The 25265-nt window shown below is 45.1% G+C and overlaps 1 protein-coding gene across 1 annotated transcript in view; it reads right to left on the bottom strand.

Moving 5' to 3' along the window:
* Positions 1–25265, bottom strand: part of NLRX1 (NLR family member X1) — a 105766-nt gene that overhangs the window by 25075 nt on the left and 55426 nt on the right. The gene's annotated exons all lie outside the window — the stretch shown is intronic.

The raw sequence follows: 25265 nt of genomic DNA, 5'->3' as shown, positions 1-25265 counted from the left end.
GTACGCCCATAAAACCTGGCTGTTTTTATATGATGTGTCTCTGTTTGCTAAAATGCCTCAGGTTGTGGCAATGGCAAATAAAACATCTGGTCCATCATTTCAAATGTAACAAGAAGCCATGATCTCTCTGGAGAACTCTTCCAGGATGTGCCATTAATGAGGAGAGACTGCCATCTGCTGGCCAGCTGAAATCAAGCAGAACCAAAGTGTGCTGGAAGATTTGCAGGGGGAGCGACCTCATGTGCTGGACTGGATCACGAGTCCCACAGGAAACACTTTCTTGATATAAAGCACTGCATGCACAACCACTAGGAGATCTGGCATCAATGAAGAGAGCAGAGCAGATGTGTTCCAGAGACACAGCTGAGACATGTGACAGGCTTCAGTTGGAAGTCTGCGCCTCCCTGGTGCCAGCCATTGCCTGGCAAGGTCAGGATTCCCCAAAGATATCCAAGTACCACTTACACTGGTCAAAACCAGGATCTGCACCTTACACTTCTCAAGCCTCCGAGACCCGATGACACCTGTCAAGAGTTGAGGACCCGTCCATTCCGCCTAGAGCCTGAGAGACTTCCACTGACGGTCAAGAAGAGCAGTGCAGAGGCAGCAACAGGAGGGGCACACCTGTTATTGAGGAGGAACAGCACAAGTGAGCAGGGTCGTCACTTCCAGTTATCACCTACGGTACCGGGGTTGGTTGGCGGTAAGATCATTACCGTCGCTCAGAGAGCTGTGGTTCACGTGCTGTCAGATGACAGTGAGCCAACAGTTGTGATCAGTGGCAAAAAGGTTACTGCTGGTCACAGGCATTGGATGATGAAAGAGTATTACTCCCATCAGCCTACGCCTGCTGTTGCTGAGAACAGCGAGAGCAGACACCGCCAATGGGAGTATTCATCAGCTGGCGCTTGTGCTAAAAATAAATAATAATAGAACAGACCCTATGTCATTTTTTTTATTTTTGATAACGAGCATGGCAAAACTGACAACTGTGGGCTAAAACCCTCAGCTGTCAGCTTTATCATGGATGGTTATCAAGAATATAGGGGTCCCACACAGTTTTTTTTTTTAAATTAAATCATTAATTTAAAAAAAAAAAAAAAAAAACAATACGGGGTCCCCTTTATTTTTGACAACCGGCCAAGCTAAAGCAAACAGCTGGGGGCTGGTGTTCTCAGAAATATTATATATATATATAATTGCCTAAGGGTTTTTCCGTCTGTCTGTCTGTCTGTCCTGGAAATCCCGCATCTCTGATTGGTCGAGGCCCGCCAGGCCTCGACCAATCAGCGACGGGCACAGTATCGACCAATCAGCGACGGGCACAGCGACAATGATGTCATAAAGGACGTAGAAATCCCGCGTTTCTGATTCAGGTACGGGCACAGTATTGATGTAGATGTCATAATGGCTGCCATGGCGACGATGATGTCATAAAGGTTGCCTCGACCAATCAGCGACGGGCACAGTCTGCCGCGAATTCTGGGATCATCATTGTCCATATACTAAGGGGACATGCATATTCTAGAATACCCGATGCGTTAGAATCGGGCCACAATCTAGTATATATATATATATACTAGATTGTGGCCCGATTCTAACGCATCGGGTATTCTAGAATATGCATGTCCCCGTAGTATATGGACAATGATGATCCCAGAATTCGCGGCAGACTGTGCCCGTCGCTGATTGGTCGAGGCAACCTTTATGACATCATCGTCGCCATGGCAACCATTATGACATCTACGTCGATACTGTGCCCGTCGCTGAATCAGAAACGTGGGATTTCTACGTCCTTTATGACATCATCGCCGCTGTGCGGCCTCGACCAATCAAAGACGCGGGATTTCCAGGACAGACAGACAGAAAAACCCTTAGACAATTATATATATACTAGATTGTGGCCCGATTCTAACGCATCGGGTATTCTAGAATATGCATGTCCCCGTAGTACATGAACAATGATGATTCCAGAATTCGCGGCAGACTGTGCCCGTCGCTGACTGGTCGAGGCAACCTTTATGACATCATCGTCGCCATGGCAACCATTATGACATCATCGTCGCTGTGCCCATTGCTGATTGGTCGAGGCCTAGCGGCCTCGACCAATCAGAGACGCAGGATTTCTACGTCCATGCTGTGCCCGTCTCTGATTGGTCGAGGCCTGGTGGCCTCGACCAATCAGAGAGCCGGGATTTCCAGGACAGACAGACAGACAGACGGAAAAACCCTTAGACAATTATATATATATAGATGTGGCCCGATTCTAACGCATCGGGTATTCTAGAATATGCATGTCCCTGTAATATATTGACAGTGATGATTCCAGAATTCGCGGCAGACTGGTGGCCTCGACCAACCAGAGAGCCGGGATTTCCAGGACAGACAGACAGACAGAAAGACAGACAGACGGAAAAACCCTTAGACAATTATATATATATATATATATATATATATATATATATATATATATATATATATATATACACACACACAGTGGGGCAAAAAAGTATTTAGTCAGTCAGCAATAGTGCAAGTTCCACCACTTAAAAAGATGAGAGGCGTCTGTAATTTACATCATAGGTAGACCTCAACTATGGGAGACAAACTGAGAAATAAAAATCCAGAAAATCACATTGTCTGTTTTTTTAACAATTTTTTTGCATATTATGGTGGAAAATAAGTATTTGGTCAGAAACAAACAATCAAGATTTCTGGCTCTCACAGACCTGTAACTTCTTCTTTAAGAGTCTCCTCTTTCCTCCACTCATTACCTGTAGTAATGGCACCTGTTTAAACTTGTTATCAGTATAAAAAGACACCTGTGCACACCCTCAAACAGTCTGACTCCAAACTCCACTATGGTGAAGACCAAAGAGCTGTCAAAGGACACCAGAAACAAAATTGTAGCCCTGCACCAGGCTGGGAAGACTGAATCTGCAATAGCCAACCAGCTTGGAGTGAAGAAATCAACAGTGGGAGCAATAATTAGAAAATGGAAGACATACAAGACCACTGATAATCTCCCTCGATCTGGGGCTCCACGCAAAATCCCACCCCGTGGGGTCAGAATGATCACAAGAACGGTGAGCAAAAATCCCAGAACCACGCGGGGGGACCAAGTGAATGAACTGCAGAGAGCTGGGACCAATGTAACAAGGCCTACCATAAGTAACACACTACGCCACCATGGACTCAGATCCTGCAGTGCCAGACGTGTCCCACTGCTTAAGCCAGTACATGTCCGGGCCCGTCTGAAGTTTGCTAGAGAGCATTTTGATGATCCAGAGGAGTTTTGGGAGAATGTCCTATGGTCTGATGAAACCAAACTGGAACTGTTTGGTAGAAACACAACTTGTCGTGTTTGGAGGAAAAAGAATACTGAGTTGCATCCATCAAACACCATACCTACTGTAAAGCATGGTGGTGGAAACATCATGCTTTGGGGCTGTTTCTCTGCAAAGGAGCCAGGACGACTGATCCGGGTACATGAAAGAATGAATGGGGCCATGTATCGTTAGATTTTGAGTGCAAACCTCCTTCCATCAGCAAGGGCATTGAAGATGAAACGTGGCTGGGTCTTTCAACATGACAATGATCCAAAGCACACTGCCAGGGCAACGAAGGAGTGGCTTCGTAAGAAGCATTTCAAGGTCCTGGAGTGGCCTAGCCAGTCTCCAGATCTCAACCCTATAGAAAACCTTTGGAGGGAGTTGAAAGTCCGTTTTGCCAAGCGAAAAGCCAAAAACATCACTGCTCTAGAGGAGATCTGCATGGAGGAATGGGCCAACATACCAACAACAGTGTGTGGCAACCTTGTGAAGACTTACAGAAAACGTTTGACCTCTGTCATTGCCAACAAAGGATATATTACAAAGTATTGAGATGAAATTTTGTTTCTGACCAAATACTTATTTTCCACCATAATATGCAAATAAAATGTTAAAAAAACAGACAATGTGATTTTCTGGATTTTTTTTTCTCAGTTTGTCTCCCATAGTTGAGGTCTACCTATGATGTAAATTACAGATGCCTCTCATCTTTTTAAGTGGTGGAACTTGCACTATTGCTGACTGACTAAATACTTTTTTGCCCCACTGTATATACACACACACATACACACACACACATAGTAGCGGGCACAAGAAATCAAGCAGCAAATTTAAATATCTACTTCATGGATCAACCTAATGCATGCTAAAGACTAGAAACTAAAGAGAAACAAGAAGTATGCATACAACCAGGGATCACCTAAACAAAATAGTTATTATTTATACTTAGATACACAAAAAGACATAAATATACAACAACAATAAAAACATTTAAAAATGCCAAAGAAGGCTAGCAAAACCTGACCAGATAAGGTCCTCCCCAGGACATAAATAAGGTAACACCATAAAGCACAATAATGCGTGTCCAGATTTCACAATGTGACTACAAGCATAAGAATGAAATTGATAACAAATGCAAGTAAGTATTGAAAATCAGATCACATTGAAAAACGCAAATGGGACGATGGTGTACATCTTACAGACGCCTCTCCATTACTCACCTGTGGGCTTGATGTCAGCATCCATAAAACAGCGGACATCAACCCCACAACTATTACCACCCTTGTCACTGCACCAGGGTGGTAATAGTTCCAAGTTGGAAGAGCCGGGCAAAGGGCCAGAATTGACGTACCTAATAGATGTGCTTTTTCTGGGGCAGCTGCTATTTTTAGGCTGGGGGGCGGGCAACACCCATGACTCCTTACCAGTCGGAGAACACCAGCCCCCAGCTGTTTGCTTTAACTTGGCTACTTGTCAAAAATTATGGAGACCCCATGTCATTTTTTAAAATTATTTAAATAATTTAAAATAACGGTGTGGGATCCCTCTATTCTTGATAGCCAGTCATGATAAAGCCGACAGGTGAGGGTTGCAGCCCGCAGCTGTCAGTTTTGCCTGCTCTGGTTATCAAAAATAGAAGAGACCTCAGGTAATTTTCTTCATTCATTTATAGTGCAGATGCTGGCTGATGAATACGCTCATCAGTGGGGCCTGCTCTCGCTGTTACCAATGCTCTTTCATTAGCCGACACCTGTGACTGGAGGTAACCTTTACACCTGACAGCGTGTGAACCGCAGCTCTCTGACCGGCAGTAATGATCTTACTGCCATTCAGAGCCACCGGTGTTTCTCACGCTGTCATGTGTGGGAAACAGCCGATGTTTGGCAGCCAAATACGAACAGTAACGCAGACTTTCTGAAGAAGTCCATGTTTGGGGTCCATGCCCAAACACTAGGTGTTCTGTACAGACCCCGAACTTCACTCTTTGGGTTCGCCCATCTCTAACTAAGACTACCACTCCCATTTTCAATCCGCTTCAGCCCAGCAGTAGCACACAACAGTTAGATTAGGCTTTTTCTATACTTACTGTCATGGCTGAAAGTGTTGGCAACCTAGAAATTGTTCTACAAAATGAAGTATTTCTCTCAGAAATGTACTGCAATTACATTTATTTTATTTTACACATTTCTTTTGTGTGTATTGGACCAAAAAAAACAAAAAAAAAACAGGAAAAAAAATGGTATATTGGACATAATTCCACACAAAACCCTAAAAATAGGCTGGACAAAATTGTTTCCACCCTCAACTTAATATTTGGTAGCACATCCTTGGGAATAAATAATTGCAATCTGTCGCTTCCTATAACCAGCAACAAGATTTTTACATCTCTCAACTGAAATTTTGGACCACTCTTCTTTTGCAACCTGCTCCAGGTCTCTCATAGTTGGAAGGTGCCTTCTCCCAACAGCAATTTTAAGATCTCTCCACAGGTATTCAATGGGATTTAGATCCGGAATCATTGCAGGCCACTTCAGAACTCTCCAGTTCTTTGTTTACATCCATTTCTGGGTGCTTCTTGAAGTATGTTTGGAGTCATTGTCCTGCTGGAAGACCCAAGATCTATGAAGTAAACTCAGCTTTCTGAGACTGGGCACTACACTACACAATCCTTCAGATTTGATGATGCCTTGCACACAGTGAAGGCACCCACTGGCAGAGGAAGCAAAACAACCCCAAAACATCTTTGAACCTCCACCATATTTAACTGCTAGTACTCTGTTCTTTTCTTTGAAGGCCTCATCCCGTTTTCAGTAAACAGTAGAATGATTTGCTTTACCAAAAAGGTCCATCTTGGTCTCATCTGTCCACAAGACACTTTCCCAGAAGGATTTTGACTTCCGTACTTTTTGCTACATTCTAGCTTTTCTACGTGCTTGTCTCAGTGGGGCCCTCCTGGGTCTCCTGGCATTGCATTTAAATGTTGACGGATAGTTGTTGCCGACACCGAATCACCCTGAGCCTGCAGATAAAATTTATTTGGCACTTGATTGGGGCTGCTTATTCACCATCTGGACTATCCTGAGTTGCAACCTTTTATCAATTTTTCTCTGACGTCCATGTCCACGAATATTAGCTACAGTGCCATGGTTTGTAAATTTCTTGATTATGTTGCGCACTCTGGACAAAGAAACATCAAGATGGATTTGTAACCTTGAGATTGTTGAAATTATTCAACAGTTTTGGTTCTCAAGTCCTCAGCTTTCTTCTCTTTCTGTTTTCCAGGTTTAGTGTGGCACACACAGACACACAATGCAAACATTGAGTTAACTTCACCCCTTTTTATATGCTTTCAGTTGTGCTTTTCATATTGACCACACCTGTTACTTGCCACAGGTGAGTTTGAACGAGAATCACATGTTTGAAACAAAGCTGTTAACCAGCAATTTTGGAAATGTGCCAACAATTTTCTCTGGACCAATTTTGAGGTTTTGTGTGAAAATATCTCCCATTTACCTTTTTAGTGATATTCCAATACACACAAAGGAAATAAACATGTGTTCAACAAAACATTTGTAACTGCAATAATTTTATCAGAGCAATACTTAATTTTCTGTAACCACTTCAAGGGTGCCAACACTTTCAACCATAACTGTGTGGAATTTGCCGTGTGCTCTGACCTCCTATTAATTTGCTAGAAAAGTTTAAAATGCTTTGCCAACTCAACTTTTATACTGGTTGTGATAGCCCCGATTGGCTGCGCTAGACCTAGCTCACGGGGCATTAGTGGGAAGATTGTAGGGTCGTGCCTGACATCATTAAGCCTGCTCTTCGAGACTTTTCCTTTTTTTTGAGATTCTAGGGAATTGAATTGCAAAGTGTTTGAATTTGAGGGAACCTGTGGATTTGAAGAAATTTTCCTTTTGGGTGCTAAACACAACGAAACCTTCAACACCCTTCACCTGCCAACTGCTGGAAAATACCGTATATACTAGAGTATAAGCCGAAATTTTCAGCCCAAAATTTTGGGCTGAAAGTGCCCCTCTCGGCTTATACTCGAGTCACGGTAGCGGTGGGTTCGGAGGGGGAGAGGGCGCTGAGGCATACTTACCTAGTCCCAGCGATCCTGGCGCTCCCCCTGCCCGTCACAAGCTCTTCCTGTCAGCGGTCACCGGCACCGCAGATTAGAGAAATGAATATGCGGCTCCACCCCTATGGGAGGTGGAGCCGCGTATTCATTTCTCTAATGAGCAGTCCCACGTGACCGCTGACAGGAAGAGCTGCAGCACCGAAGACCGTGTGACGGGCAGGGGGAGCGCCAGGATCGCTGGGACTAGGTAAGTATGTCATATTCACCTGTCCCCGTTCCACCCGCCGGGCGCCGCTCTGTCTTCGCGTCCTCTTGCTCTGACTGTGCAGGTCAGAGGGCGCGATGACGCATATAGTGTGCACGGCGCCCTCTGCCTGATCAGTCAGTGCGGAGAGATGCCGGGACGAGACGCCAGGAGCTGCAAGCAGCGAGGTGAGTATGGCATTTTTTTTTTATTGCAGCAGCAGCAATGGCACAGCTTTCTATGGCACAGCTATGGGGCAATACTGAACGGTGCAGAGCACTATATGGCAGCTATGGGGCAATACTGAACGGCGCAGAGCACTATATGGCAGCTATGGGGCAATACTGAACGGCGCAGAGCACTATATGGCAGCTATGGGGCAATATTGAACGGCGCAGAGCACTATATGGCAGCTATGGGGCAATACTGAACGGCGCAGAGCACTATATGGCAGCTATGGGGCAATACTGAACGGCGCAGAGCACTATATGGCACCTATGGGGCAATAATGAACGGCGCAGAGCACTATATGGCAGCTATGGGGCAATAATGAACGGCGCAGAGCACTATATGGCACAGCTATGGGGCAATAATGAACGGTGCAGAGCACTATATGGCAGCTATGGGGCAATAATGAACGGTGCAGAGCACTATATGGCACAGCTATGGGGCAAGAATGAACGGTGCAGAGCACTATATGGCACAGCTTTATATGGCACATCTATGGGGCAATGATGAACGGTGCAGCGCACTATATGGCACAGCTTTATATGGCACATCTATGGGGCAATAATGAACGGTGCAGAGCACTATATGGCACAGCTATGGGGCAAGAATGAACGGTGCAGAGCACTATATGGCAGCTATGGGGCAATAATGAACGGTGCAGAGCACTATATGGCATCTATGGGGCAATAATGAACGGCGCAGAGCACTATATGGCAGCTATGGGGCAATAATGAACGGCGCAGAGCACTATATGGCACAGCTATGGGGCAATAATGAACGGTGCAGAGCACTATATGGCAGCTATGGGGCAATAATGAACGGTGCAGAGCACTATATGGCACAGCTATGGGGCAAGAATGAACGGTGCAGAGCACTATATGGCACAGCTTTATATGGCACATCTATGGGGCAATGATGAACGGTGCAGCGCACTATATGGCACAGCTTTATATGGCACATCTATGGGGCAATAATGAACGGTGCAGAGCACTATATGGCACAGCTATGGGGCAAGAATGAACGGTGCAGAGCACTATATGGCAGCTATGGGGCAATAATGAACGGTGCAGAGCACTATATGGCACAGCTATGGGGCAATAATGAACGGTGCAGAGCACTATATGGCACAGCTTTATATGGCACATCTATGGGGCAATAATGAATGGTGCAGAGCACTATATGGCAGAGCTTTCTATGGCACATCTATGGGGCAATAATGAACAGTATGGAGCATTATATATGGCACAGCTTTATATGGAGCATCTTATGGGGCAATAATGAACGGTATGGAGCATCTATTTTTATTGTTGAAATTCACCGGTAGCTGCTGCATTTCCACCCTAGGCTTATACTCGAGTCAATAAGTTTTCCCAGTTTTTTGTGGCAAAATTAGGGGGGTCGGCTTATACTCGGGTCGGCTTATACTCGAGTATATACGGTACTTTAGCTATTGGCTTGAACAGAACTCGAGCTCTTTACTTATGTATATACCATATTGTAAACCTCTGCAGGTCCCTTTCCTTATTCATCAGCTTAAGTTTTATAGATCATTGTAAGAATGCAATCTCAATCCCGACTTACAAAGATTACAATTTAGCTAGGCTTGACTTCCTCTACAGCCTTCTCATGGCGATACCCAAAGTGATAGTTACCTCAAAAGGTATCCAAAAGTATGAAACGTCATGTGTATGTGTTATATATATATTAACATGTCTTATTCATTACTAAGTAACGATTTTTTCTGAACATATCACTTGTATAATAACTAGATGGAGGCCCGATGCTATCACATCGGGAGGGCAGTAATGTCACGATGGGACAGGCTTTGCAGCATTGAGAATCTCTCCCCCCATGTACTCACCCACCTATCCACTCTCTCTTTCCCTTTTGTGAGGTAAAATATTGTTTAAAAACAGTCAGTGAAATATTTTACCTCACATAATGAATCCTCTGTGATCCCCTGCTGTAATGTCAGTATTGTCTTTTGCTTCCTCCCCTGCCCAGGAGATGTGGAATGCTCCGTACACGGTCAGACACAGGCAAATTTTAAAATGAACTTTCGTTCATGGGAAAACCCCTTTAATGTGACCGGCTTCCTCTGCCTGTTGACACGTCGCGCATCTGCCGCCGGGATCAGCCGAATAATTTACTGTGCCTGCGCGTAATTCGCGCAGGCGCAGTAAATCAGACCGCCTCCATCTTTGTGCAGATAGATAACAGTGTTCCGCTGGTGGTACCGTGCAAGAGGCTGGTACCACCACCAGTTTCCATATTGAGACACCCATCACTTGTTGGTGAACTTCCGCTGCTTGGAATTCTGGGATCCAGACACATCTGGACGGAACAGGATGTGAAGACATTACAAGGTAAGTATATATTAAGATGGTTTTTGAAACTGGTGCAATTTTGGATCCTTCAAGCCAATATAATGCATTTTACTTCCTGCATACTTTTGAAGTACCATATGTAAGAACAGTCTACAATGTTTAATTACATTCTCTTGCAAGTGTGAAGTTTGCCAACACTGCATCTTCTAACAACAGGTTTTTTTTTACTGCACAGCACATTTTCCACTTGACTACGTGATTTTAATATATTTTAATATATCACTTAGAAACAAACTCTTTAAAGACTTGTACAATGAGTCTTCTGCAGTCTACAGGGCACCATAGACTTTGCCCTAGTTATCGGCCATTGCCTGCGGAGAACAATATGTTATCAACAACTTTTTTTTACCCTTTTCAAACCAAGTGAAACAATCAGTGGTAGAATAACCCATCAATTGCTACAGGATCTCTCATATATGCAACTTTAATGCAGTTTGAGTCAAAACGAGGTTATTAAAACAATAAAAAATTAGAATCTTATCTATAAAATAATTTGCATTTTCTGGTTTCATAAAGACTAATTTAAATGATTTAATAAACAGGCATTTATTTTGTCTTTGTGCTTTTTCTGCTCCTTGTTCTAAACGCCATAACTTTATAAATGTATCCATCCACATATCCATAGGAGGACTTATTATGTTGTGGGATGAGTTTAGTTTTGAATTACAATATTTATTTACCACACAATGTACCGTATATACTCGAGTATAAGCCGACCCGAGTATAAGCCGACCCCCCCTAATTTTGCCACAAAAAACTGGGAAAACTTAATGACTCGATTATAAGCCTAGGGTGGGAAATGCAGCAGCTACTGGTAAATTTCAAAAATAAAAATAGATACGCAAAAAAGTAAAATTAATTGAGACATCAGCACGTTAAGTGTTTTTCAATATCCATATTGAATCAGGAGCCCCATATAATGCTCCATAAAGTTTATGATGGGCTCCATAAGATGCTCCATATTAAAATATGCCCCATATAATGCTCCACAAATGTGGATTATGGCCCCATAAGATGCTCCATACAGATAATTGCCCCATATAATGCTACGCATGGCCCCATAAGATGCTCCATACAGACACTTGCCCCATATAATGCTCCACAAACGTTAATTATGGCTCCATAAGATGCTCCATAAAGATATTTGCCCCATATAGTGCTGCACAAACGTTATGGCCCCATAAGATGCTCTATACAGACACTTGCCCCATTATAGTGCTGCACAAACGTTAATTATGGCCACATACAGACACTTGCCCCATTATAGTGCTGCACAAACGTTATGGCCCCATAAGATGCTCCATACAGACACTTGCCCCATTTGCTGTTGCCGCGATAACAAAAAAAAAAATCACACTCACCTCTCCGTCGCTCAGGCCCCCGGCACTTCATTCTTCAGTGTCTCCTGCACTGACGTTCAGGCAGAGGGCGTGCACTAACCACGTCACCGCACCCTCTGACCTGAGCATCACTGCAGAAGACGTTGAAGACGGAGCGGCGCCGGAACGAGGAGGTGAGTATTGCGCAGCGCAGCGCTCCCCTCCCCATTATACTCACCTGCTCCTGGCGCTGTCCCTGCAGGTCCCTGGCTTCCCAGGCACTGCAGCTTCTTCCTGTACTGAGCGGTCACATGGTACCGCTCATTACAGTAATGAATATGCGGCTCCACCCCTATGGGCGCAAACGTACAAAGTATAATAAGACAAAAACAAAGGCATTCAAAACATTGAAGGCCGAAACATCGAAAATAGCATTTCAGGAGAATAAAGGTATCAGTAAGTTATGTAAAAGAGAAATAAAACTAGCAAAATTATGTAGAGAGAAACAAATCACCAAAGACATTAATATAAATCTACAAAAATTTTATAAATCCATCAATGTCAAAAATGAAAAAAACAATAGTATCGGCCCCTTAAAGGGAATCTGTCACCCCAAAAATGGTATATGAGATAAGGCCACCGGCATCAGGTGCTTATCTATAGCATTCTGTAATGCTGTAGATAAGCCCCGATGTAACCTGAAAGGTAAGAAAACAGGTTATATTATACTCCCCCAGGGGCGGTCCCGCTGTGGTCCGGTCCGATGGGCGTCCTATCTTCATACGATGACGTCCTCTTGTCTTCCTGCCGCGGCTCCGGCGCAGGAGTACTTTGTCTGTCATGTTGAGGGCAGAGCAAAGTACTGCAGTTCGCAGGCGCCGGGCCTCTCTGACTTTTTCCGGCGCCTGCAACAGGGCAGACAAAGGACGCCTGGGCCGAAGCTGCAGCAGGAAGACAAGAAGAGGACGTCATCGTATGAAGATGGGAGGCGCCAGACCCGGACCACGACGCCCATCGGACCGGACCGGGACCGCCCCTGGGTGAGTATAATATAACCTGTTTTTCTTACCTTTCAGGTTACATCAGGGGCTTATCTACAGCATTACAGAATGCTGTAGATAAGCCCCTGATGCAGGTGGCCTTAGCTCATATACAATTTTTGGGGTGACGGATTCCCTTTAAAAGTTCATAAGAACAAGACAATTATAGAGGACAAAAAAAAAAAAGGCTGAGATATTAAACAGGCACTTTTTATCCATGTTCCCCAATGACTTGTCTGTTCCAGTGATCTTTCAACAAGGCAAAAATCAATTTAACCACGCGATATTATTAGTTTAGCACAAGAAGAAGTAAGCCTGCGTCTGAGCAAATTAAACATTGACAAATCCCCCGGTCCAAATGGCATTCATCCACGAATAGTGAGGGAATTGAGCTCACTAATTAACAGACCACTGTATCTCTTATATTCTTAGACTCTCTAGTAACACGTCCCCAGAAGAAGCTGGCAGTGAAATGCGCGTCAGGGTAACGGAACACTGAGGTGACTACTTCCAGCAGGGTCTGCACTGTCACTTTGTATTCAGGTAAAACGCCACAGAGCACTTTATTACTTAGATGTATTATTATCTGCTATTCATTTCAATGGCCTCTGGGTAACAAATTTAAATGTATAGAAATCTAGGGGAAGTGCACTGGTTCAAATATACTCCACTTACCTGCATATTGCAGTGTTTTATATTGCCCAACTGGGCCTCTACAACACTTTTCTGGAGGTGTCCCCTGATCATTGATAGGCCAACATATTATATACTGTACTTGTTTTATTATTTACTATACATCAGCTTGTGTCTTATACCTGCAACCTGTTGTACTACAAGGATATAGGAATACACGATGTCATAGTACCATTTAAATACATAATTGTCTTTATCCCATCCTTGTCTATCCTTTAGCACCCATCAGCATCCCCCTTTTTGGCATCTCTGCTTATAATTTTTATTGTTGATTTTTTTTTATATTTGTGATTTACGGTAATAAAAATATTTTTTTATCATGGATCTCTTCTCCAGTCAATTCTTTCCATCTATGGTTTGTCTTTTAACAGGGTTGGTGCCACAGGATTGGAGGATGGCTGATGTGGTACAGATATTAAGATAGGTAAGAAGGTGGATCCAGGCGACTACCGTCCAGGGCATTATAAGAGACTAGATGGTGGCCCAATTCTAATGCATCGGGTATTCTAGAATGCACAGCCACATAGTATATAACACAGCCCACGTAGTATATAACATAGCCACGTAGTATATAACACAGCCACATAGTATATAACACAGCCACGTAGTATATAACACAGCCACGTAGTATATAACAGAGACAACCACGTAGTATATAGCACAGCCACGTAGTATATAACACAGCCCACGTAATATATAGCACAGCCCACATAATATATAGCACAGCCCACATAATATATAGCACAGCCCACATAATATATAACACAGCCCATGCAGTATATAACATAGGCCACGTAGTATATAACACAGCCCACGCAGTATATAACACAGCCCACGTAATATATAGCAGCCAGGCAGTATATAACAGCCCACGTAATATAGCACTGCCCACGTAGTATATAACACAACCCACGTAGTATATAACACAGGCCACGCAGTATATAACACAGGCCACGCAGTATATAACACAGGCCACGCAGTATATAACACAGGCCACGCAGTATATAACAGTGTGGGCACCATATTCCTGTTAAAAAAAAAAGTTACAATAAAAAATAGTTATATACTCACCCTCTGGCGTCCACCGAAGCTGTCCCAATGCGCACGACGCTGCCGCCAGCTTCTGTTCCCAGTGATGCATTGCGAAATTACCCAGATGACTCGCGAGACCGCGAAGTCATCTGGGTAATTTCGCAATGCATCACTGGGAATGGAAGCTGGCAGCAGCATCGCGCACATCGGTGGACAGCGGAAGGTGAGAATAGCACGATTTTTTATTTTTTTTTTAATTATTTTTAACATTATATCTTTTTACTATTGATGCTGCATAGCCAGCATCAATAGTAAAAAGTTGGTCCGGGATGGGGCGACACACTGGCGCTAACTAGAGGGGATTATGAAGGGGGCACTGACTGTAGGAGAGTAGGGAGGGGCCAATTCGCGGCCGGACTAAGCCTGGCGCTGATTGGTTGCAGCCTACCGGCTGCGACCAAATAGTGACACAGAATTTCCGTTACAGACAAACAGACGGAAGTACCCCTTAGACGATTATATAGATAGATGACCTGCAGAGATATATTGTAAATAATATAATAACTGACAACCAGCATGGATTCATGAAGAATAAGTTGTGTCTAACCAACATGTTGGGTTTCTATGAGGAGGTGAGTGCAAGTCTGGATGTAGGTAATGCGGCTGATGGGATTTATCTGGACTTTGCAAAGGCATTTGATACTGTACCACATAACAGCCTTATACTGAAGCTACAGAAGCACGGACTGGGGGACACTATAAGCAGATGGATAAGGAATTGGCTAAATGAAAGGAACGAAGTTGTCATACATGGTACGTTCTCTGAATGGGGTATAGTCCGTAGTGGGGACCGCAGGGATCTGTACTGGGAGCAGTGGGGATCGCAGGGATCTGTACTGGGAGCAGTGGGGACCACAGGGATCTGTACTGGAAGCAGTGGGGACCGCAAGGATCTGTACTGGGAGCAGTGGGGACAGCAGGGATCTGTACTGGGAGCAGCGGGGACTGCAGGGATCTGTACTGGGAGCAGTGGGGGCCGCAGAGATCTGCGATAGGACCGATTCTTTTTACTCTCTTTATTAATGATCTTGTGGATGGGATTGAGAGTAAAGTGTCAGTCTTTGCTGACAACACCAAACAATGTACAATACTAAAATAACATTACAATATTGCAAAACAATCTGAATAAGACGACTGAATGGGCAAACACTTGGCAAATGAGGTTTAATGTAGATTAATGCACCTGGGATGGAGTAATCCTATTGCTACATGCACATTAAATGGGACCATATTCAGGACTACAGAACAGGAGACGGACTTGGGTATTCTGGTTACAAGTAAGCTGAGCAGCAGCACTCAATGTCAAGCAGCAGCCACAAAAGCAAACAAGATTTTAGGGTGATCCCAACAGATTGTTACCCCCTTTATAATTACTGATGAAGCCACATCTAGTATATGGGATCTAGTTTTTGGCTCCACATTTTAAAAAGGATATTCAGGAATTAGAATCAGTTGAAAGGCGGCAACTAGATTATTACAAGGGATGGAGGCCACTCATAAGAGGAGAGGTTGGTAAATTTGGGCTTGTTTAGTAAAAAAAAAAAAAGCCTCAGAAGAGATCTCATCTATATGTATAAATATACTAGATGGTGGCCCAATTCGTTGCGGTCACATGACCGTGACGTCATGGAAGGTCCTTGTCGCATACCATCCTTGCCACCAAAACCTGCCGCTTGCATGGAGCAGTCACCGGAGCGTCGCGAGGAGCGGGAAAGGCACCGGAATGTGAGTATATGATGATTTTTTATTATTTTTAACATGAGATCTTTTTACTATTGAGGCTGCATAGGAGTTACACCGCGGCATAACGCGGTCCATTAGCGCTGCCATTAACCCTGTCTGAGCGCTGACTGGAGGGGAGTACGGAGCGGGCACTGACTGCGGGGAGGAAGGAGCGGCCATGTTGCCGCCGGACTGCGCCCGTCGCTGATTGGTCGTGGCAATGGTCTTGGGCGTTTTGCAACGACCAATCAGCGACTTGGATTCCATGACAGACAGAGGCCGCGACCAATGAATTTCCGTGACAGACAGAAGGACAGAAAGACGGAAGTGACTCTTAGACAATTAAATATGTGTGGTCAGTAGTGTTGAGCGATACCGGCCGATATTTGAAAGTATCGGTATCGGATGGTATCAGCCGATATCCGAAAAATATCGGATATCGCCGATACCGATATCCGATACCAATACAAGTCAATGGGACACAAATATCGGAAGGTATCCTCTATGGTTCCAGGGTCTGAAGGAAAGGAAACTCTCCTTCAGGCCCTGGGATCCATATTCATGTGTAAAATAAAGAATAAAAATAAAAAATATTGATATACTTACCCTCGGACGCGCCCTGGTTGTAATCGCTGCAACCGCCATGCTTCTGTTCCTAAGAATGAGCGCGTGAAGGACCTTCGATGACGTCGCGGCTTGTGATTGGTCGCGTGACCGCTCATGTGACCGCTCACGCGACCAATCACAAGCCGCGACGTCATCGAAGGTCCTTCACATGCTCATTCTTAGGAACAGAAGCATGGCGGTTGCAGCGGTTACAACCAGGGCGCGTCCGAGGGTGAGTATATCAATATTTTTTATTTTTATTCTTTATTTTACACATGATTCTTCTTCCCGATACCAATTCCCGATATTGCAAAAATATCGGAACTTGGTATCGGAATTCCGATACCGCAAATATCGTCCGATACCCGATACTTGCGGTATCGGAATGCTCAACACTAGTGGTCAGTCTAAAGGATCGGTACATGACTTATTCCTTCCAAACACTACACTAAGGACCAGGGGGCAGTCATTATGGGTGGAAGAAAGGTGATTCCAGCAGCTAAATAGGAAAGTGTTCTTTACAGTTACAGCTGTGAGACTGCGGAATGCCGACCACAAGAGGTAGAAATGGCTGACACTAACAGATTTTCAAAACGGGATGGGTGATTTCCTTAGGAATGGCATTGTGGATTATTGATAATTTAGTGACAAACAATGTATAACTGGCGGAGAAAGGTGATGGACCAGAGTCTTTTTTCAACCTACAGTATACAGTTAAGTCCATATATATTTGGACAAAGACAACATTTTTCTAATTTTGGTTATAGACATTACCAAAATGAATTTTAAACAAAACAAGTCAGATGCAGTTGAAGTTCAGACTTTCAGCTTTCATTTGAGGGTATCCACATTAAAATTTTATGAAGGGTTTAGGAGTTTCAGCTCCTTAACCTGTGTCACCCTGTTTTTCAAGGGACCAAAAGTAATTGGACAATTGACTCCAAGGCTATTTCATGGACTGGTATGGGCAATCCCTTCGTTATATAATTCTCAATTACGCAGATAAAAGGCCTGGAGTTGATTTGAGGCGTGGTGCTTGCATTTGGAAGGTTTTGCTGTGAAGTAAACATGCGGTCAAAGGAGATCTCCATGCAAGTGAAACAAGCCATCCTTAAGCTACGAAAATAGAAAAAACCCATCCGAGAAATTGCTACAATATTAGGAGTGGCAAAATCTACAGCTTGGTACATCCTGAGAAAGAAAGAAAGAAAGCACTGGTGAACTCATCAATGCAAAAAGACCTGGGCGCCTATGGAAGACAACAGTGGTGAATGATGGCAGAATAATCTCCATGGTGAAGAGAAACCCCTTCACAACAGCCAACCAAGTGACCAACACTCTCCAGGAGGTCGGCGTATCAATATCCAAATCTACCATAAAGAGAAGACTGCATGAAAGTAACTACAGAGGGTTCACTGCACGGTGGAAGCCACTCATAGGCATCAAGAATAAAAAGGCTAGACTGGACTTTGCTAAAAAACATCTAAAAAAGCCAGCACAGTTCTGGAAGAACATTCTTTGGACAGATGAAACCAAGATCAACCTCTACCAGAATGATGGAAAGAGAAAAGTATGGCGAAGGCGTGGTACAGCTCATGATCCAAAGCATACCACATCATCTGTAAAACACGGCGGCGGCAGTGTGATGGCTTGGGCATGCATGCAGGGCAGTGTCAGCACCCGGCGTAACCGGACAAGTGCCGGGGCCCTGAATAAATGGGGGTCCCACTTGTGGCCAGGACACCAGGGGGTCCGGGCCGCTCCCCCAGCAGCTTCGGCACTACTTGAGCTCAGCCGTCACTTAAACAAACATGGCCGTGTGGCAGCTGTGTCTGCTAGTAGTGACACGGCCGGGCCGACAAAAAAGCAAAGTTAAAGGCACAGTGCCGGCCCGACCGCATCATTAGTAGCAAACACAGCTGCAGAGTGCAATGTGCGCGGCTATGTCTGTTAGTGATGGCCATCAAGCAGCGCGCCCTCCATAGCCACATGCCAGAGGAGCCTGATGGGTGACAAGCCAGGTGGAGGCGAGTGACGCTTGTGTCTGTCTGAATGTCTGTGTATGCATGTATGATGTGCATATCTGTGTATATCAGTGTGTCTGACTGTATATATTTATGTATTTTTCTGTATTTGTTTTCAAATATACTGTATGTATGTACATACCTGAGTATTGTAAGTGTGCATGTCTGTGTATTGTACCGTATGCGTGTGCATGTCTGTGTACTGTATGCATGTGAATGTCTGCGTATTGTATGCGTGTTCATGTCTGCGTATTGTACTGTATGTGTGTGCATGTCTGCGTATTTTACTGTATGCGTGTGCATGTCTGTGTACTGTATGCATGTGAATGTCTGCGTATTGTATGCGTGTGCAGGTCTGCGTATTTTACTGTATGCGTGTGCATGTATGCGTATTGAATGTGTTTGTATGTCTGAGTACTGTATGTGTGTGCATGTCTGAGTACTGTATATGTGCATATCTGTGTCCTGTATGTGTGTCTATGTCTGCGTACTGCATGCGTGTGCATGTCTGCTTATTGTATGTTTGTGCATGTCTGCGTACTGTATGTATGTGTATGTTTATGTATTGTATGTGTGCATATCTGCATACTGTATGTGTACATGTCTGCGTATTGTGTGTGTGTGTGTGTGTGTGTGTGTGTGTGTGCAGATCTGCCTATGTGAAGAATGAGGGGGAAGGCTAGGCCCTGTGTAGTATATCTATATTTCTCCGCCGTATCTGTGCATCATAAATCGTGGTATGTGGGCCCACTGGGACTTTTGACCGGGACCCACAAAAGCCTGGAGCCGGCCCTCCGTGCATGGCTGACAGTGGCACTGGGTCACTAGTGTTTATTGATGATGTGACACAGGATAGAAGCAGCCGAATGAATTCTGAGGTATTCAGAGCCATACTGTGTGCTCAGATCCAGCCAAATGCAGCCAAACTGATTGGTCGTCATTTCATACTACAGATGGACAATAACCCAAAACATAAAGCCAAAGCAACCCAGGAGTTTATTAAAGCAAAGAAGTGGAATATTCTTGAATGGCCAAGTCAGTCACCTGATCTCAACCCAATTGAGCATGCATTTCACTTGGTAAAGACTAAACTTCAGACAGAAAGGCCCACAAACAAACAGCAACTGAAAACCACCGCAGTGAAGGCCTGGCAGAGCATCAAAAAGGAGGAAACACAGAGTCTGGTGATGTCCATGAGTTCAAGACTTCGGGCAGTCATTGCCAACAAAGGGTTTTCAACCAAGTACTAAAAATGAACATTTTATTTAAAATTATTGAATCGGTCCAATTACTTTTGGTCCCTTTAAAAACAGGGTGGCACATGTTAAGGAGCTGAAACTCCTAAACCCTTCATCCAATTTTAATGTGGATACCCTCAAATGAAAGCTGAAAGTCTGAACTTCAACTTCATCTGAATTGTTTTGTTTAAAATTAATTGTGGTAATGTCTATAACAAAAATTAGAAAAATGTTGTCTCTGTCCAAATATATATGGACTTAACTGTATAACTATGATTATGCCATTGTTTTGGGGGGGGTTTGTTTTTACAACATTTATAGTTCCGTACAAAGAACCTGGCAACGTGACTGCCTATTGTTACCATTTCTGCCGCTGCGCGTCCTCGCCACTCTGCTGCCAGGTCTGGGCGTGCCAGCTTCTCTCCCTCTGCCGCGGTGTCTGTTCCTGCTGCTGCGCGTCGCCGCCGCTCTGCTTCCGGGTCCGGGCACGCCAGCTTCTCCTCTTCTGCCACGGTGCCTGCTTCTCCTACCATGGCGCGCTCCCGCCGCTCTGCTTGTACGTCCGGGCTCAGTCCTCTCCCTCTCTACTTCCGGTGTCTCGCTCTCCCAAAGGGGTCCGGTGTCTGCGCAGGTGCTCTGGGCTCTTCAGAGGGAGCAGGCGCACCTTCCCCATTTCTCCTTCCTGTGGTCACCAAGGTCAGTAATTCCCAGCAGCCAATCCGGGTAAGGCCTCTACTATAAGAGGCAGTCCATCCTGCATCTAGGTGCCTGATTGTCACATAGACTAGCTTGTGCGCCTGGCCCTTATTCTTTCCCTGTGCTTCATACCTTGTAACTCAGTACTGTCAGAGTCTGTGCCTTGCTACGTTTAGTCCGTTTGGTCCTTAGTAGTCCTTAGTTCCATTTTCCCGGCTTCTGTTTATCTTCCTTCTGTGTTCTCTAAACTTCTTTTTGTTTCCACAGCCTTCCTCTGTTCCTGCTCTCCTGCTCTCTGGTCAGACTTCCGCCTTCCTGGATCCCCGTTTGGTACCTACTACTAGGTCTTTCTGTCTGCCTTCCTTTGTCCCTTCTTATCGTCTTCTTCCTTTTCGGAGCCGTCGTTGGTGACCTCTGGGCCTGCCCCCGACGGTCCCTGTATAGGGGTCGGTACATCACTAGGTCCGCTCGCCCAGGGGTAGGTCTTTCCACGGTCCAGAGGGTCCACTCTTGTTCCTCTTTTCCAAACGTTATAGTACAATCAGGCCATGGACCCCGCTAGTACCCCATTTTCGGCCCAGAAGGAGTTGGCCCATTTACGTGATAAATCGGCAGCGCATAATGGCTTTTTTGAAAACAATGGAGTCTCGCTTGACCTCGTTACAAGCAGCTGACCCAGTTAATGCCACCCAACTGGCAAGCCTTCAGCAGGAGCTCTCCCAACAGCGAGATACTCAGGCTCGCATGCTGAGTTATATGGCTTCAAATTGATGATCGCTTGTTTTGTTTAATCTGTCCCTGTTGCTTCCGCTCTGGCACCTTCCCAAGATTCCAGTCTGTCATCCACACCCCATCCTCCTCCTCGTCTTGGTAAACCTCCCAGGTTCAGTGGTGATCCCAAACTCTGCAGAGGGTTCCTGAATCAATGTCGTCTCCACTTCGAGCTTCTGCCCCAGCAGTACCCCACGGATGGAGCTAAAGTAGCTTTTGTTGTGTCTCATTTGGAGGGGGAGGCTTTTGCCTGGATTAATCCCTTGTGGGAGCGCGATGACCCCCTAGTCTCCCACTTAGAGGATTTTCAAGAGACCTTTCGTAGGGTTTTTGATGAGCCCGGACATTTAGCCTCTACAACAGAGTCTCTCTTTAACCTACATCAGGGTTCCCGGTGAGTAGGTCAGTATGCTATCCGCTTTCGTACCCTGGCTTCAGAACTAGGATGGAATAATGAGGCTCTTGTTGGCGCTTTCTGGTGGGGTCTGTCGAGCCGGATTATGGATGAGCTTGCTGGACAAGACACTCCGACGTCTTTAGAGGATCTTATCTCCTTGGCCACCCGCATAGACTTACGCTTTCAAGAGCGATCTCGTGAGTCTGCTAGAGAGAGGAGACCTAATTCTTCTATGCCTTCCTTCCGTCAGTCCAGTAGTCCTCGACTCCCCGCTACCTCTACTTCTTCTACACCTGAACCCATTCAAGTGGATCGAGTAAAGATGGCGGAGCAGCGTCGTAAAGGGACATACCCAGGGCCTCTGTTTTTATTGCGGAAGTGCCGCCCACTTGCTACGTAGCTGCCCTGAAAGGCCGGAAAACTCCTCCGCCTAGGACAGGTAAGAGGCCTCCCTAGGTGTCCCTGTTTCCTCTCAACCTTTGATTCTCTCAGTCTTATTTGTTTTCGATCAGTGTCGGTTCTCCGAGATTGCGTATGTGTATTCGGGCGCGACAGATAATTTTATCAGTCTTGAGGCGGTTCAGATGCTTCACATTCCAGTTTACTCTCTGGACACTCCACGTCTTATTGCATCGGTGGTAGGGAGACCTTTGCAAGAGGCCATTTCTTTGGTTACAGAAGAAGTGGAATTAGAAATCGGGGTTCTTCATCATGAAAGGATTGCTTTTTATGAACTGCCGAATCTCTCTCATGCCTTATTGCTCGGTCTACCGCGGCTCCGAGTCCATGAGCCTACTCTTAATTGGCATTCTGGAGACGTGCTACACTGGGGGTCTACTTGTCAAGATCGGTGCCTATGGTCTGTTTGCCCAGTCATTCCTCCTCTATCCACTTCTGTTCCCGCAGGATTACTTTCCCCTTACAGGTCCTATGCAGACGTCTTCAACAAACAGGAGGCCAAAAATCTTCCTCCACATCGTTCCTACGATTGTCCGATTAAGCTCCTCTCTGGTTGCACACCACCTAGAGGAAGAATCTACCCTTTGTCGGCTGCAGAGACCCAGTCTATGTCTGAGTATATCCAGGAGAATCTGGCCAAAGGATTCATCCGAAAATCTTCCTCCCCTGCTGGAGCGGGATTTTTCTTCGTTAAAAAGAAGGATGGTTCCCTATGACCTTGTATTGACTACCGAGGGTTGAATAACATCACAGTCAAGAACAGGTATCCCCTGCCTCTCATTCCGGAGCTCTTCGACCATCTTCGAGGAGCTCGTAGCTTCACTAAGCTTGACTTGCGGGGTGCTTTCAACTTAGTCCATAGTCGCTCCGGTGACGAGTGGAAGACCGCCTTTAACACCCGGGACGGTCACTATGAATATTTGGTTATGCCTTTCGGCTTCTGCAATGCCCCCCGCAGTTTTCCAAGAATTCATCAACGATGTTTTTCAAGACCTTCTCTACTCCTGTGTAGTAGTATACCTGGATGACATCCTTGTTTTTTCATCAGATCTCCCATACCATCGAAAAAGTGTTCGCATGGTCCTGCAACATCTGAGAGAGAATCACCTGTATGCTAAGTACGAGAAATGTCTATTCAAGCAAACTTCCTTGCCGTTTCTTGGATACATCATCTCGGATTCCGGTCTTAAGATGGATCCTGAAAAAGTGAATGCCATTGTTAATTGGCCGCGACCCTGCGGGGTGAAAGCCATCCAACGATTTATAGGATTTGCCAATTATTATAGGCAATTCATATCACATTTCTCTTCTGTGATCCAACCTCTTTCATCTCTCACCCGTATAAGTTCCTGCTCAAAGGTGTGGACCCCGGAGGCTGAGAGAGCCTTTGCATTTCTAAAGCAGTCTTTTTCCACCGCTCCGGTCTTGCATCATCCAGAGGTTAACAAACCATTGATTCTGGAAGTGGATGCATCTTCCAAAGGGGCCGGAGCAGTGCTCTCTCAAAGGAGTTCTGAGGGTCGGATGATTCCCTGTGGCTTCTACTCTAAAGCATTTTTTACTTCTGAACGAAATTATTCCATTGGAGATCGTGAGTTGCTAGCAATTATATTGGCTTTAGAGGAGTGGAGATATCTGCTAGAAGGATCTGTACATCCATTTGTGATTTTCTCTGATCATAAGAATCTTGCATATCTTCGAACTGCGCAAAGTCTAAACCCTCGACACGCCAGATGGTCTCTGTTCTTTGCCAGTTTTGAGTTTGAGCTACGCTTTCGGCCGGGCAATAGGAACATTAAAGCAGACGCGCTGTCTAGGTCATTTCAGCCGCTAGATACTGAGGAGGAGCCAGCATACATCAAAGATCCCTCCAAAGTCATTACCGTGGCACCTTTGCGAATGATTCGTCCACCACCTGGTAAAACCCTTGTTTCGGACAGTGACAAAGAGAGTGCTATGTTGGGGCCATTCATCTAAATTGGCTGATCACGCAGAATTGAAGAAGACGTTTCTTCTCATCTCTCATTATTATTGGTGGCCAACGTTACGTCTGGACGTCAAAGAATTTGTCGCCTCTTGCCCTTCCTGTGCCAGGAACAAAGTACCCAGACAGTTACCTTTTGGTAATTTACTACCTCTTCCAGTTCTGTCTGCGCCTTGGCAGCATATTACCATGGATTTCATTACTGACTTACCATGTTCTTCCGGTTGTACAGTCATCCTTGTGGTTGTGGATCGATTCTCCAAAATGGCTCATTTTATTTCTCTACCCGGATTGCCCTCTGCTCCTGAGTTGGCGAAGGTTTTCATCCAGAACATTTTCAGACTCCATGGCTTTCCTCTACACATCGTGTCCGACAAAGGAATTCAATTTACATCCTGCTTTTGGAGGGCTTTGTGCAAACTCCTGAAGGTGCCTCTAGATTTTTCTTCCGCTTATCACCCTCAAATTAATGGTCAAGCTGAGTGAACTAACCAGACTTTAGCTGCCTATCTGCGACACTTCACTAATGCTCATCAAAATGATTGGGTCAGTCTGCTCCCTTGGGCTGAGTTTGCTTACAATAACCACTACAGTGAAGCTTCTGCGAGAACTCCTTTCTTCATTGCATTCAGACAGCATCCTGGTTTGCCCCTACCAGTCTCACCAGCCTCTGGCGTACCAGCAGCCGACTCACTAGCTTTGAAGTTTTCCACGATCTGGGGCGAGGTTAAAGAAACACTCCATAAAGCATCTTTAAGGATGAAAAGACATGCCAACAAGAGACGTTTAGATTCTCCTCCTTTTATGCCTGGTGATAAGGTTCGGCTTTCTTCGAAATTCATCAGACTCAAGATACTATCTTACAAAATTGGTCCACGCTACACTGGTCCTTTTGAGATTCTGAGTCGGCTCAACAATGTCGCCTACAAGCTGAGATTGCCTGCCT

Source organism: Ranitomeya imitator, chromosome 10 (assembly GCF_032444005.1).
Source record: "Ranitomeya imitator isolate aRanImi1 chromosome 10, aRanImi1.pri, whole genome shotgun sequence".
Lineage (NCBI taxonomy): Eukaryota > Metazoa > Chordata > Amphibia > Anura > Dendrobatidae > Ranitomeya > Ranitomeya imitator.
Note: the sequence above shows the minus strand (reverse complement) of the source record. Positions and strands in the feature narration are given on the sequence as shown.